The 15,663-nt window shown below is 45.8% G+C and overlaps 1 protein-coding gene across 3 annotated transcripts in view; it reads right to left on the reverse strand.

Moving 5' to 3' along the window:
* BRD4 (bromodomain containing 4) overlaps positions 1–13,317 on the reverse strand; it is a 203,596-nt gene extending 190,279 nt beyond the window's left edge. The window contains exon 1 of one of the 3 annotated variants that reach the window (XM_054012978.1): positions 13,209–13,317. The gene's annotated coding sequence lies outside the window, so the exon portion shown is untranslated. Of the gene's footprint in view, positions 1–12,242; positions 12,323–12,862; positions 12,883–13,208 lie in introns of those variants that run through there. The other 2 variants (XM_054012980.1, XM_054012979.1) reach the window with 2 other exon arrangements.
* Positions 13,318–15,663: the final 2,346 nt, after the last annotated feature.

The following is a 15,663-nucleotide window of genomic DNA, read 5'->3' on the forward strand; positions in this document are numbered from 1 at the left end:
GAGAAAGAGAGAGAAACACGCTCATTGCCCCTTTAAGTACACTGACCCCACTCTAAGAACACTGCCTTTTTAAGTAGATCAGCAAGTTGAGACAGCAGCTGCTGCCAGCAAGCTCCCTCAGTCCTGAGCCCTGTCCTGTTCCCATCCCAACACTGCGGAGATGGGGTACAGGAGCGGGGGGGGGGGTAGGAGCAGGGCAGAAGAGCAGGGGAGCTCCCTGACATTGGCAGTCCTCTTCTTCTCCCCCACCCCACACAGCAAGCAGGAGGCTCCCGGGAGCAGCTCAAGGGCAGTGAGGGGAGGGACAGCTGAACTGCCTGGCAACTGATAGCCTGCTGGGCGGCTGCCACACAGGGAACTTAGGGGAGCTGATGTGGGACTGCGGGTCCACCCTGGTTTCAAGCCCACACCAACTAGCTCCAATGGGCTGCTTTTTCTGCAAACAGTGGACAAAGCAGGCGGCTGCCAAACAACGTTATAAGGGAGCATTGCACAACTTTAAATGAGCATGTTCTCTAATTGATCAGCAACATAACAAAACAACGTTGTTGGGACGACTAAGTGAGGAGTTACTGTACTAACATCCAGCTATTTACTTCTACATGCAAGAATTAATGAACTGTGGTAATTACTTTGATTTCACAAACTAAAATACAACCACACAGTACTGAAATCATTATGAATGGAGACTGAATTCAGCACCTTCTAAGAAATCCTAGTTAACTTACTCTGATGCCTCGGACCATAAAGTTTTCATACCTAATAAATGTACCAATATATTAACAGATACTTCCTGGGTACACCATAACCCCTCTTAAGCCTTTGTGTAGGCTAAGCACATCCAAAGAAAAATGAAGATTCAGAATTTGAGTTTACTAGCTACCTACTAAGAGATCCAAACCTTCAAAATGTAATGAATATGAAGTATCTAGTACACAGGCCCAGATTTTTAAAGGTATTTCAACAATGCTCTGCTCAGCTTTCAACCCCATTGAAAGTCAACAGGGCTTAGACTCCTAAGTGCCTAAGTCACTTCTGAAAATGGGACTTAGCCCCCTAAGTAACTTTGCAGATTCTCCATCACTAACAGTTCTGGATTCTCCATCATGAACAATTTTTAAATCAAGACTGGATGTTTTTCTAAAACATATACTCTAGGAATTATTTTGGGGAAGCAATAATTAAGCAGTCAATTTGCAAACATATGGAAGATAAGGTAATAAGTAACAGTCAGCATGGATTTGTCAAGAATAAATCGTGTCAAACCAACCGGATAGCTTTCTTTGACAGGGTAACAAGCCTTGTAAATGAGGGGGGGGGGGGGAGGGGAGTGGTATATCTTGACTTTAGTAAAGCTTTTGATACTGTCTCACATGACCTTCTCATAAACTAAGAAATGCAACCTAGATAGAGATGCTATAAGGTGGGTACAAAACTGGTTGGAAAACCATTCCCGGAGAGTAATCATTAGTAGTTCACAGTCATTCTGGAAGGACATAACAATTGGGGTCCCACAGGGATCAATTCTGGGTCCAGTTCTGTTCAATATCTTCATCAATGATTTAGATAATGGCACAGAGAGTACACTTATAAAGTTTGTGGACAATACAAAGCTGGGAGGGGTTGCAAGTGCTTTGGAGGATAGGATTAAAATTCAAAATGATCTGGACAAAATGGAGAAATGGTTTAAGTAAATAGGATGAAATTCAATAAGGACAAACGCAAAGTACTTCATTTAGGAAGGAACAATCAGTTGCACACTTACAAAATAGGAAATGACTGCCTAGGAAGGAGTACCACTAGGGGTCATAGTGGACCACAAGCTAAATATGAGTCAACAGTGTAACATTGTTGGGGAAAAAAGCCTAATTTATTCTGGGATGTATTAGCAAGAGTGTTGTAAGCAAGACACGAGAAGTAATTCTTCCACTCTACTCTGCGCTGATTAGGCCTCAACTGGAGTATTGTGTCCAGTTCTGGGCACCACATTTCAGGAAGGATGTGGACAAATTGGAGAGAGTCTAGAAAAAAGCAACAAAAATTATTAAATGTATAAAAAAAACATGACTTATGAGGGAAGACTGAAAAAATTGGGTTTGTTTAGTCTGGAGAATAGACTGAGAGGGAGACATAACCGTTTTTAAGTACATAAAAAGTTGTTAGGAGGAAGAGGGAGAAAAACTGTTCTCCTTAACCTCTGAGAATAGGACAAGAAGCAATGGACTCAAATAGCAGCAAGAGCACCTTAGATTGGACATTAGGAAAAACTTCCTGTCAGGGTGGTTAAGCACCAGAATAAATTACGTAGGTAGGCTGTGGAATCTCCATCATTGGACATTCTTAAGAGCAGGTTAGACCAGGGGTCAGCAACCTGCAGCACGCGTGCCAAAGACGGCACGCGAGCCGATTTCTGATGGCACGCTGCTGCCTGCCGGGGTCCTGGCCCCACTCAGCCCCCCTCCCCGCCCACCAATTTCTCCTGTCGAGGCAGAAGGGAGAAGCTTGGTCATGCCAGCAGCCAAGCTCCCTCCTCCCCCGCTTCTTCCCGCAGTGTGTTGCTTTCCTGCCCCTCCCACCCCCACTCCCTGCCGATCAGCTGATCGCCTTGCGAGGGGGGGGGGGGGGAGCAGAGTGGAACTGAGCCACAGCATGCTTGCTGCTCCGGGTAGGAGGCAGAGAAGAGGTGGGGAGGGGGCATATCCCCTCCAGCCCCCTGCCATGAGCACCCCCACAAGCCGAGCACCCCAGCCCTCTGCCCTGACCCCTGCACCCCCTCAGACACACCCAGCCTTCTGCCCTGACCCCTGCACCCGCCACACACCCTGCCTTCTGCCCTGATTCCTGCACTCCCTCACACACCTCCAGCCCCCGTTCTGACTCCTGCACCCCTATACGTCCCCAGCCCCCGCCACACCTCATGCCCTGACTCTTGCACATCCCCACCCCCACCTTGAGCACCAAACGGGAGCTCCTGCACACACTCCCCACATTCCCATATGCATCCCCTGTCTGAGGTCCCGGCTGCCGGCCCCTTGCCAGCCGGGGTCACGCAGGCCCCGCTCAGCCCGCTGACAAACTAAGTGAACGGAACCCCAGGCCAGCAGCGGGCTGAGTGGGCCGGCGGCGTAAGATCAGCATTTTAATTTAATTTTAAATTAAGCTTCTTAAACATTCTGAAAACCTTGTTTACTTTACATACAATAGTTTAGTTATATAATATAGACTTATAGAGGGAGACCTTCTAAAAAATGTTAAAATGTATTACCGGCACACAAAACTAAGTTAAAGTGAATAAGTGAAGACTTGGCACACCACTGCTGAAAGGTTGCCGACCCCTGGGTTAGACAAACACTGGTCCCTTTTCCCTTCCCCCAAACCTAGAATGTTCTCCGGAAAGTGCAGCACCAGGATGCTTTGCAGATCTCTGATGTGGTTATGGCATCTCTGAGAACGTTCCGGAGTACAGCTGGATCAGGGGGAGTGCAAGAGGATGCCCTCATGGCAGTCAGCACCCTGGTTGAAGGTCAGTAGTGGAGACTGGAAAAAAAAGTCTTTTGTTTTATTCAGTGTGCAAACAGCTCAGTGTGAACAAATCAGACTTGTACTTTTGCGATTCGCACTATGTCTATCCCTGACACCTGCTACGGTTGATGAAGGCTTAACGTATAACATCCTTTGCTAAATAGTTGAGTTTACACAGATGCAAATTTCACTGCAAAAAAGGGGGGAGATAGCTCAGTGGTTCAAGCATTGGCCTGCTAAACCCAGGGTTGTGAGTTCAATCCTTGAGGGGACCATTTAAGGATCTGGGGCAAAATCAGTACTTGGTCCTGCTAGTGAAGGCAGGGGGCTGGACTCGATGACCTTTCAAGGTCCCTTCCAGTTCTAGGAGATAATAAATTAATGGAGATATCCTATTTATTTTATTAAAAGACATCTTTAAACTTTAGCATATCCCATTCTTTTGTCAGAAAAAAAGGGCTATCCAAAGCAACACCAGCAGTATCTCGGTTTTTCTTGCTCTTGATTTTTTCTTTTTTTGATCAGCATCAGCATGATCTCGTGAACAGGAGTGAGCTCAAGTGCAGAATTACTTTTGGGGTGGGGGCTGGGGGGAACTGACTAGGCTAGTCAATGAATTTTGACTGTGCAAAGCTTCCACAGAAGTTATGTGTGCAGATCATTCAAAACTGTCAAGGATTTTACTATAGAAGATAAGCATCTTGAGTGACTTTGAGCCCACGTGAAGCTTTTTGCTTTGGCTAGATAGAAGTATATTGAAATGTCAAGAAATCTTCTTGACTCCCTGCTAACTCAAGCATTTTATGCACACATGCAGTGTTAACTCAAGCCCAGTTATATGAGTTAAGGGATCACATACCACAATGGTAATCAGTGAACAACAATCTAGACCAGGGATCGGCAACCTTTCAGAAGTGGTGTGCCGAATCTTCATTTATTCACTCTAATTTAAGGTTTCGCGTGCCAGTAATACATTTTAACGTTTTTAGAAGGTCTCTTTCTATAAGTCTATAATATATAACTAAACTATTGCTGTATATAAAGTAAATAAGGTTTTTAAAATGTTTAAGAAGCTTCATTTAAAATTAAATTAAAATGCAGAGCCCCCCGGACCAGTGGCCAGCACCAGGCAGTGTGAGTGCCACTGAAAATTAGCTCGCGTGCCGCCTTTGGCATGCGTGCCATAGGTTGCCTACCCCTGAGCTAGACCAGTGATACTCAGACTGTGGCTCTTGAACTGCAAATGGCTCTTCAATGTGTCTCCTGCAGCTTTTTGCAGCACTTGATATTAAAATATTTACTTATTAACCAATCAGGGTGCTTTTACTAGGTTATTAACCAATTGTACTTGATAAAATACTTGGTCATTTAATCTGGGAATCAAATCTATATATAAACTAAATATTTTCCTGTCATATTGTTTAAATATGAATATATAGTTACTACAGTAAATGAAACAATGAATTCATACTACTGTGGCTCTTTTGAATAATGTTAATAGCTCATTTGGCTCCTGAACCACTGAGGTCTTAGGCATTGCACCATGTAGCGTTTGGAAGGCCTTCATAGATTCCAAGGCCAGAAGGGAGAGTTGCGATCATGGAATCTGACTTCATGTATAACATAGGCCATAGAATCAAAGGACTGGAAGGGACCTTGAAAAGTCATCTAGTCCAGTCCCCTGCACTCATTGCAGGACTAAGCATTACCTAGACCGTTCCTGACAGGTGTTTGTCTAACCTGCTCTTAAAAATCCCCAATGATGGAGATTCCACAACCTCCCTAGGCAATTTATTCCAGTGCTTAACCACTCTGACAATTAGGAAGTTTTTCCTAATGTCCAACCTAAACCGCCCTTGCTGCAATTTAAGCCCATTGCTTCTTGTCCTATCCTCAGAGGTTAAGAAAAACAATTTTTCTCCCTCCTTCTTGTAACAACCTTCTATGTATTTGAAAGCTCATGTCCCCCCTCAATCTTCTCTTTTCCAGAGTAAACAAACCCAGTTTTTTCAATCTTCCCTCAAAGGTCATGTTTTCTATTTACTTGAGACGATTTCTCCAGTTTGTCCAGACCATTTTGAATTTTAATCCTATCCTCCAAAGCACTTGCAACCCCCCCTCCCAGCTTGGTATCATCCACAAACTTTATAAGCGTATTCTCTATGCCATTATCTAAATCACTGATGAAGATATTGAACAAAACCGGACTAAGAATGGATTTCTGTGGGACCACACTCAATATACCCTTCCAGCTTGACTGAACCACTGATAACTACTCGCTGGGAATGGCTTTCCAACCAGTTATGCGCCCGCTTTATAGTAGCTCAATCTAGGTTGTATTTCCCAAGTTTGTTTATGAGAAGGTCACACAAGACAGAATCAAAAGCCTTACTAAAGTCAAGGTATACCACATCTAGTGCTTCCGCACTACACACAAGGCACATTACCCTGTGAAAGAAAGCTATTAGGTTGGATTTGACACTATTTGTTCTTGACAAATCCATGTGGACTGTTACCTATCTTCTAGGTGTTTGCAAATCGATTGCTTAATTATTTAAATAAATAATTAATTATTTCTGGGTACTGAAGTTAAGCTGACTGGTCTGTGATTCCCTGGGTTGTCCTTATTTCCATTTTTATAGATTGGGATTATATTTACTAGGGTGTCAATCACAGTTAACTCATGCGATTAACAAAAAAATTAACTGTGATTAAAATAATTAATCTCGATTAATCGTGCTGTTAAACAATAAAATACCAATTGAAATTTGTTAAATATTTTGGATGTTTTTCTACATTTTCAAATATATTGATTTCAATTACAACACAGAATACAAAGTGTACTGTTCCTTATATATACACTTTATATTTTTATTACATATATTTGCACTGTAAAAATTATAAAAGAAATAGTATTTTTCAATTCACCTCATACAAGTACTGTAGCGCAATCTCTATTGTGAAAGTGTAATTTACAAATGTAGAATTTTTTTTGTTACATAACCAGACAAAAACAAAACAATGTAAAACTTTAGAGAATACAAGTCCACTCAGTCCTATTTCAGCCAATAGCTAAGACTAACAAGTTTGTTTACATTTACGGGAGATACTGCTGCCTGCTTCTTATTTACAATGTCACCTGAAAGTGAGAACAGGCATTCGCATTGGACTTTTGTAGCCAGCGTTGCAAGGTATTTACGTGCCAGATAGGCTAAACATTTGTATGCCCCTTCATGCTTCAGCCAACATTCCGGAGGACATGCTTCCGTGTTGACGATGTTCATTAAAAAAAAAAAAAAAAAAAATTGTGTATTAAATTTGTGACTGAACTCCTTAAGGGAGAATTTCATGTCCCCTGCTGTTTTACCCGCATTCTGCCATATATTTCATGTTATAGTAGTCTTGGATGACGACCCAGCACATGCTTGATTTACAAACACTGTCACTGCAGATCTAACCAAACACAAAGAAGGATGATGGAGTGTATCTCCACATAAGATCAGATGGGAAACACTTCAACCTATCCCGACGTAAGTCAAAGACCAAAATCAAAAAGGCGCTTATCAGGGAACTTCTATTCACTGATGATGCTGTCCTCATAGCCCACAATGAAGATCTGGTATAAGAACTCATGAACCACCTTTCAAGTACCTGTCAGGCATTTACTCTCACCACCAGCACCAAAAAAACCTGTTCTATTAGGACAGAGGGGTCCACGAGATTATTCAATTACCTTAAATACAAACCAGCTAAAGTAGTCCAAAAGTTCAGCTATTTAAGTTCTAGAGTGACCACCAACCTCTCACTGGATGAAGAACTAAATGTTCGCATTGGAAAGGCTGCCACCACCTTCAGCAGACTAACTAAAAGAGCATGGAACAACTCAAAGCTGATCATCAAGACCAAAATGCTAGTGTACCAAGCTTGTGACCTCAGCACTCTCATGTATGGTGGGAAAACATGGACAACTTATACTCATCAGGAGTTTCAATCTACATTGTTTACGCTGCATACTCAAGCAAGACAAGGTGGGTGAGAATATCTTTTACTGAACTAACTGCTGTTGGCGGGAGAGAAGTTTCTGAGTTTACGCAGAGCTCTTTCTGCACTGATGCCTGCAATCATCCACATTCATCTGAACATTTGACTACAATCACTACAGACAAAAGACATAACCAGTTTGTGAACAACAACAAAACCAATGAGGCTAAGATTAAGAAAACTTTGCAGGACAGAGTAGATGCCTATTCTGCACACATTCTAAATCTAGGTGAGATACTATCTATGCTCCTGATTGCACACAATGGACTCCTGTAACCCCACAGACTTCAACATTTCTTTGCAAAAGTACAGGGATCCACCCACACAGGACCTTGATCTTACAACTGGATTTGTGATTAAGTTACTTTTCAACAGCCACTTTACAGCTGCCAAATACAAACAGAAAGATGGCAGCATGTATTTGTCACATCTCAAGTAATAAGATGAAATACTTTTGCAGCTTGCCTACAAGTTTATGTTTCAGACTAAATCAAGTGAATAAAGATCTGCGAAGAATGTAGACCGAGTGCTTCTCTATGCTTAAAAGGCTGCAACTGCGCCACTGCAGCGCTTCAGTGAAGTCATTACCAAAAACAATGGGAAGACTTCTACTGTCAGCATAGGTAATCCATCTTCCCAAGAAGCAGTCGTTATGTCAACGGGAGAAGCCCTCCCATCGACACAGTGCTGTTTACACCAGGAGTAAGGTCAGTATAACTGTGTCACTCAGGGATGTGGATTTTACTGGCCAGAAAAAATTCACTAGGAAATTGTTCAAAATACTGAAACCAGTAGTAATGGCATATGAATTTGTATAGAGAAGTTCGTGTTCCTTGGCTGAAGCTGTTGAAGTGTGGAGGAAGACAAACATTTTTTTATTGAAATGCAATTAATGATAAAATGCATGTTCAGCAAGTATTATGTGGTAGTCCTCATTATTTTCTAAAATATATGACCAGTTTCTGCATGTGCTGGTTCCACCCACAGCAGCAGAATCAACACCTGCACTTGACTATTTAGATTAATATGTTTATGATGGAAGTAGGTTTTCTGCCAACAATAGTTGAACTGCAAGCCAGCTGCCTCAATTTAAAAAAAAAAAAAAAAGTCATGTTCGCCAATTGAGTATTGTAACACTATTCAGTAGTGATAATCTCCAGTATATACTCTGAGAAAAAGATATGATCATGAAAGTAGTGTCAATTAACTGACAAGGGTTCTGCTGGCTTTGAATTAGTATTTTCATCATTTCACCAGATGCACTTAAAGACTAGAAACTGCATTAGGACAACTTCAAAGTTGATTTTTGTTTTCAGCATTTTATTTCTGAATGACTTCAAGATCCCTCTGTGAATTTCAATAACTGGCCACAATAGCAACAATTCTGACTTTTGCTCATGAACTGTAATTGTAAAATATTACATTACTGATATTAACATATTTGCAAGCTTGTACGTATAAAAAACCCACAATTTTGAAGTTTGTTAATATCTTGAAATACTAAGCTTTTCAATGTTAACAATGACAACTTTCATAGTGATGAAGATTTTATTCCACTTTGTATGAATATAAATTCTGAATAAAAACAGTATTAAGGCTCCATTCTGAAAGCACTTATGCTACTGAAATCAAACTAGTCATGCAGTGAAGTGCTCAAGTGTTTTATGATGGAATTTTCTTTTTTTGTTGTTTGCCTGAAGCAGTTGCATAAAATTCAAAGATATCCTATCGTAGTGACACTGAACAGTTTAAAACCAGAATTTATAAAACTTAATTCATAATCAATTTAACCTAAAATTGCAAGCCATACCATAAATTTTCAAATTAAGTTGGGGCTTTACAAAGCTAATGTAAATGAATGATTTTTAAAGTCCCTCCACCATTTCATTCTATTTTTATGAAAAATGTTCTGTAAATACAAAAGAGAACCCAACATCCTAAGTAGCCTGCAGAATTAAGTTTACATACATGTATCTCATAGAACACTAACAATCTAGCCATACTGTAACAGTATCATACACAACCACTGGTGATCATTCATGATCTTGACTGTCTGGTAAATATTTGCCAGCTTAATTCTTTCCATCCCAGGATAGTATGCATCTCAAACAAAGATCTACAGCACATGCACTTCCTACATTTTCCAGCTATTTTCCCAGTCTCCAGTCGGTTTTTATAAAATGTGCAATAAGTCTGAACACCACAAATTTTAGATTAAAAACAATACAGAAGCACTGCTAAACAAGAACTTCCCAGAAACAGTCTAAAAAAAATTTTTTTTTTTTTAACAAGGCTTATTGAGAGTTAATTGATGTTTAAGTAACACCTAATTTTTGGCCATTTTTAGTTTTAAAATCACCTACCTATAAGGTACTATTTAGGTAAAGAACAATGTGCTCATCAGTAGTATTGAAAGGAAGATAAAGCTGTATCCTGACCCATTCTTGAGATCAATCCAGTTCCAGGACAGATCATAGTTTCACTTTACATGATTAACAAGCAGCAGGAAAAGAAAAAAGTTACTAAAAAATAAGCAAGCAAAATAGTCTTCACATTTTTATATAAACAGTTAATGGAACTATGAAAATATAGAAGTATTACTGAAATACTTTTGTTATAGCTATGAGAGAGGAATTTTAGCCACACTACCAATGGTGCAAGTAGATCTAACTTCTCTGGTTCTCTGTATTTTGCCACCCCAAGCACGGCAGTCAGACTGCTTTCGGCAGCACGCCTGCGGGAGGTCCGCTGGTAATGAGGATTCGGCGGCATGCCTGCAGGAGGTCCGCCGGTCCCGCGCCTTTGGCGTACCCGCCGCCAAATTGCCGCCGAAGCCGCAGGACCAGCGGACCTCCCGCAGGCATACCGCTGAAGGCAACCTGACTGCTGCCCTCACAGTAACCCGCAGGTCGCCCCCCACGGCTTGCCGCCCCAGGCACGTGCTTGGTGCGCTGCTGCCTGGAGCCGCCCCTGCTCTGGTTATATTTTAAGTAGAATTCACCAGTCAATCACAATGCAATGCATATTCAATAGGCAAATTCTGGTTCTCATCTCTAACTGAAGTTTTCCTTCTTTCACACAATACAGTCAGTAGGGACATGGTCACCTTCCTTTTCTTCTCATACTACCGTACCAACTCTCCTTCCCAAAACATGGACCAGCCTTCTTAATAGGAAGCTCTGTTTCTGAACAAACTGTTTACACTCAAGGATCATTCTATAATCTAGGCAACAATTTGGAAGGGGGGGGGGGGGAAATCAGTCAGAGTGGGAGAAGCACTGCAGACAGGAAGAAAATATTAGCCACACAATTTCATATTAGCAGAAATCATACGGTCAGGGATGGTCTAGAATGATAATACTTAGTCCTGCCATGAGTGCAGGGGACTAGACAAGATGACCTCTTGAGGTCTCTTCCAGTCCTATGACTATGATTTATTTATTCATGGAATCAGGTGCTTTAGATGCAATCAACTATATTTTTGAGGGGGTGGGGAGTTGTAGAACAATTTTGCATTTAAACTTTCTTCTAACTGGCTAACTTCAAATTATCTAGTTCACAACATATAAACAGCTGTGTCAACACATTTTTAGTCTAAATCAAACCACAGTTCTGAATTTTTTTTAAATTCACTAGTGTTACTTGTAACATTTAAGATTAAAATCAGTAATTTAAGAAATTCTCCATACAGAATGTACCATCAAATACACAGCATGGTCAGTTCCGCTGTTTCTATCACTGTAAACAGTTTTCAGAGTGGTATCGGTGTTTGTATCAGCAAAAAGCACAGGAGTACTTGTGGCACCTTAGAGACTAACAAATTTATTTGGGCATAAGCTTTCGTGGGCTAAAACGCACTTCATCAGATGCATGCAGTGGAAAATTCATGGTGGGTGGGTGGGTGTCTTCCTACTGTATTTGCTACAACTTATTTGTTTGAATCTTTCACACCAAGAGAGAGAACATTTGTTTTTCTACACTGCAAAATGACAAAATCTGAAGAGCCAGTGTAGTAAGCAGCACCAGTTTATACTCTGAAGTGCACCAGAATTCCGGTTACTGCCCTTTCCAAAAACAAAACAAAAAAAGTCAAGGTTCATCAAAGGTACACATTGTTCAAAGTCTTCCTTCCAATCAGGCCCGTTTAAACCCGAATCAGCGCCTCAATCCCATTTACGGGACTCTGCTGGTGCCGCATTTGCTGGGCAATCTCGAAGAGGACCTTCCGCCGGCGGCTGCTGGCCGGACAGTAACGTGCCCGCAGGCCGGGGCGAGCGGCGCACACACACACACACACACACACGGTTACAGTGAACAGGGTTGAACGCCGAGCCGCCTCCTGCTGCTGCACCAGCGCCGCCGCTCCCTGCCCAGTGACCTGTCCCCGCAGAGACCGACCCGCCCGCCCAACCACCAGGACCCGCACGTGCCGGCGACGGGCCCAGCCACCTTGACACGTCGGGGGCGGCCGGGCCTGAGCGCCAGGAGGAGCCGGGCCCGATCTATCCGCATCCACCCCGCGGTGGCGGCGGCGGCCCGGCCTAACGGCGCGGAGGGACGCGGCTGTCCCACGCCCCGCCGGCGGTCTCGGGGGCCGCCTGCTCCGGGCTGGCGTGACCCACGAAGGAGCCGGGGCGGGTAGAGCCCGTGAGGGTGGGGTGCGTGACCGCCTCACTCACCGCAAGCCGCGGGGCCAGGCCGGGCGCTGCCTCCACTCCAGAGCCACCGCTTCCTCCTCCGGCGAGATGACAAAATGGCGGCGGCAGGAAGTACCATCAGCTCCGCCGCCCCGCCCCAGGGCCCCCGCTCCCGTACACTGCGCAATCCGCGTACTGAGCTGCCCGTCCCCCGCCGGCCCCAGGGCAAGCGGCGCAACGGCCCCTCGCCCACGGACACCCCTGTGCAGGCCGCGTACCAGAGGACAAACGCTCCTACGCAAACAGCGCGCCTCCTAAAAAAATAATACATCGGGCTACTCAGGTCGCTACGCAAATAGCGCGAAAGTCCTATTCGCCTACCTCTCCAGGGAACAGCCGTCCTCAACGAAGAATCGCCCCCCAACGTACGTAAACCGCGCTCCGCGCGCGGGGGGGAAAAAAAAGCACTATCTACGCAAATCGCGTAGCCCACCGACGGGGCCAAATCGCTCTCCCACGCAAACTCTGCACCCTATGCCCTGCGTTCGCTTTCCACCGCAATCGGCGTAAGAGAGCCAGAGACGTCCCCTACGTAAATCACGTAGTATGCTGCAGGTTACCCAGCCGCAAAATGCGTAAACAGAAAAAGCCGATCCCCTTACCCGTTCTCATACACCCCCCACGCAGACCGCTGGCTGCGGAATGCGGGCTCCATGAACGGCACCACAGCGGCCTGGAGGGCCTCTCCTGCTACGCACATAACGTAGCGCCCCTCTCTACGAGGAAAGCGGGTCGGAATACACCGTTTGAGCAGCAGGCCTCAGCCGGAGACAGACGCCCCAGCGAAGATTGCGTAGTCTCCCTAACGCAGCGGCCGCATTACGCAATGCGGGTTACGCTAGCAGGGCAACGTAACCAAGGATGGTGAATACCGACACCCCCACCTCCGCCCGACCGCGCCCCCCAGTCGAGAGCCGCTTCCCTCGCGCGCGCGAACTCCGCTCTCACCTGAGGGGCGGGCCGCGCGCTCTCCACCCTCCCGCCGGACCGGGTGCCGTGGGGCCCGGAGGGGGGGAGGCGTCTCCTCCGCGTCGCACCGCGGGGCTGGGTGGGGGGGGGGGGGCCTCCGCGGGGCAGATAAAGACCGAGGGGCAGCGGGAGGGACTGATAGCGGCTCCGCACTGACCTCACCGCGCAACGCTCTGCGTCGCGGCGCAACAGAGCACGCAACCGACGCATCCCGCGCAGGCTACGGGCGTCCCCGCCCCTTTCCTAAGCCCCGCCCTCTCCATTCCCTAAGCCCCGCCCCTCGAGCGCAAGGGCTGGGGAGGAGCCGGGAGCGCAGGCGGCGCGTGGGAGAGGTCGGGTCGTTCCGCTCCCGGGCAGCCGCTGCAAGGGGGGGGGGGCCCTGCACTGCACTGCACTGCACTGGGGAGGAAGGACGCGCTTGGGTCCCCAGCTAGCGGGGGGCTCTGCAGTGGCGGGGGCATGCATGGTGCGGGGGAAGGGGCAGCTCTGCAGCAGGGGGGGACGGCCCGGAGCCTCGGTAGCCCGCTGGTCACTGCAAGGAGGGGAGAGGCGGCTCCCTGCACTGCCTGGGGAGGCGGTTTCTGCACGTTAATGGGCATTGTGCAGGTAGGGGGCATGTCCCGGCAGCAAGGTGTGTGCTGCACGAAGAGCTGAGGGGAGATCGCTCCTGGGACTAGCGCATCATCCGCTGCATGGGGAGAAGAGCCTCTCCTGAAAACGGCTGGCTGAGTCATTTGCTCTGGAGAATGGTTAGTCCTTCCACTTCCTGGTCGGCCCCAGTGTCTGTTGACTGAAGTCTGGTAATGCAAATGTCCATGTGAACTGTTTTACTGCGGATCATTTTAGCAGAAAGATCCGTCTCCTCTGGCACTGTGGGTGTGACCCCCTACAAGTATCATGTCATGCCACTTCATTGATTTGTATGTAGCACTCTCCAGATTGCTGCAGGCACTGGTAGCCAGCGCTTACTCACACCTCTCAGGGTATGTCTACACCAGAGCTGGACAATGTAATTTCCAGCTCAAGGAGACATATTTGCACTAGCACTGACTGAGCAGTGTAGACCTGGTGGCAATAGGGGCTAGGTGTCCTGAGGATGTACCTACAATTTCAGTCAGGATTGTACTTGAGGAAACTAGCTTCTTGTGCTGCCAGGATGTAGGCATACTGTCAGCCAGAGCCCTGGGCTGAGCATGGGGTGGCACCTCACTTCCCCATCAGGAGCCCCAGCAGTCACTGTGACTCAGGCAGACCATACTGCCCAGATGCAAAGGGGGAGAGCACCCACTCCTGGTTTTGCCAATTTCGGTTGGATGTATTCCTGGAGGCTTCATCACATGACAAAATCTTTAATTAACTATTAATCTTTAATTCCTTGAGACTCCATGACAATCCTGGAGGGTTAGCAACCTTACCCACTTCTTATCCACTAAGGTGCCACAAGTACTCCTGTTCTTTTTACCCACTCCTGTTTCTCATGCCCAGGCGCAGCATGCCCTCTGCTGGCCAATGTGGAGATGGCCATTGCCCCATCTGCTGCCTAGAGCAGGCCTGCAGGTGTGGTTGAGATCTACACTGAGGGCACAACATGAGCTCCCTTTCCTCCTCCCCATTATACATCCACTCTCAAGCTGGCTACAATCTGGTCTCTAACATCTTGGCTCCAATAACTGATTTGAAGGACTCCAGCTGTTTGGTCTGACTCCCTAAAATGATCCATGATCTTTCACAGGATCAGCTATGCCCCTGATTTTCAAGTGCAAATATAGTCATGCCACTGCGAAGGTCGGTCCTGTCTGGGCTCAAGTTCTGTGCCTGTGTTCAGGAGGAAGAAATGGAGACACTGCGATGTGTTTGCCATTCTGAGCAGGAGACCTTTAATATGTGGCCTCTTCTAGCTGTCCACAGCTGTCTGCTGGCCATGTGTGGTGGGAGCAGGGAGAGAAGTGTGAAATCTCTACCATAGCATTAACTGTGGCTCACAGATCCCAAGCAGGAGGCAGAGGAGGGGTTAAACTCCAAAAGGAGCTGCAGACAATGGGGAAATTCACCCCTTGAGCTCCCTGGGTAACCTCAATTCTGGCATTTTCAAACTTCTGAATGGTTGACTTCCCTGCATTATCATTCTTGTAATAGGCTTTTGATTACTATATTGTCTGTATAACTATGGGACCCCAATCTTAAATTAAGGTTTCAGAGTAGCAGCCGTGTTAGTCTGTATCCGCAAAAAGAACAGGAGTACCTGTGGCACCTTAGAGACTAACAAATTTATTTGAGCATAAGCTTTCGTGGGCTACCGCCCACTTCATCGGATTCAGAGAATGGAATCATTCTAAGGTGCCACACGTACTCCCAGTCTTAAATTAACACTCAGCAGAGGACTGGATGCCTCAAGGGAGAGACTTTCTCCAGAAGATCACCAGTCTGAGTCCTT

This window comes from Malaclemys terrapin, chromosome 23 (assembly GCF_027887155.1).
Source record: "Malaclemys terrapin pileata isolate rMalTer1 chromosome 23, rMalTer1.hap1, whole genome shotgun sequence".
Lineage (NCBI taxonomy): Eukaryota > Metazoa > Chordata > Testudines > Emydidae > Malaclemys > Malaclemys terrapin.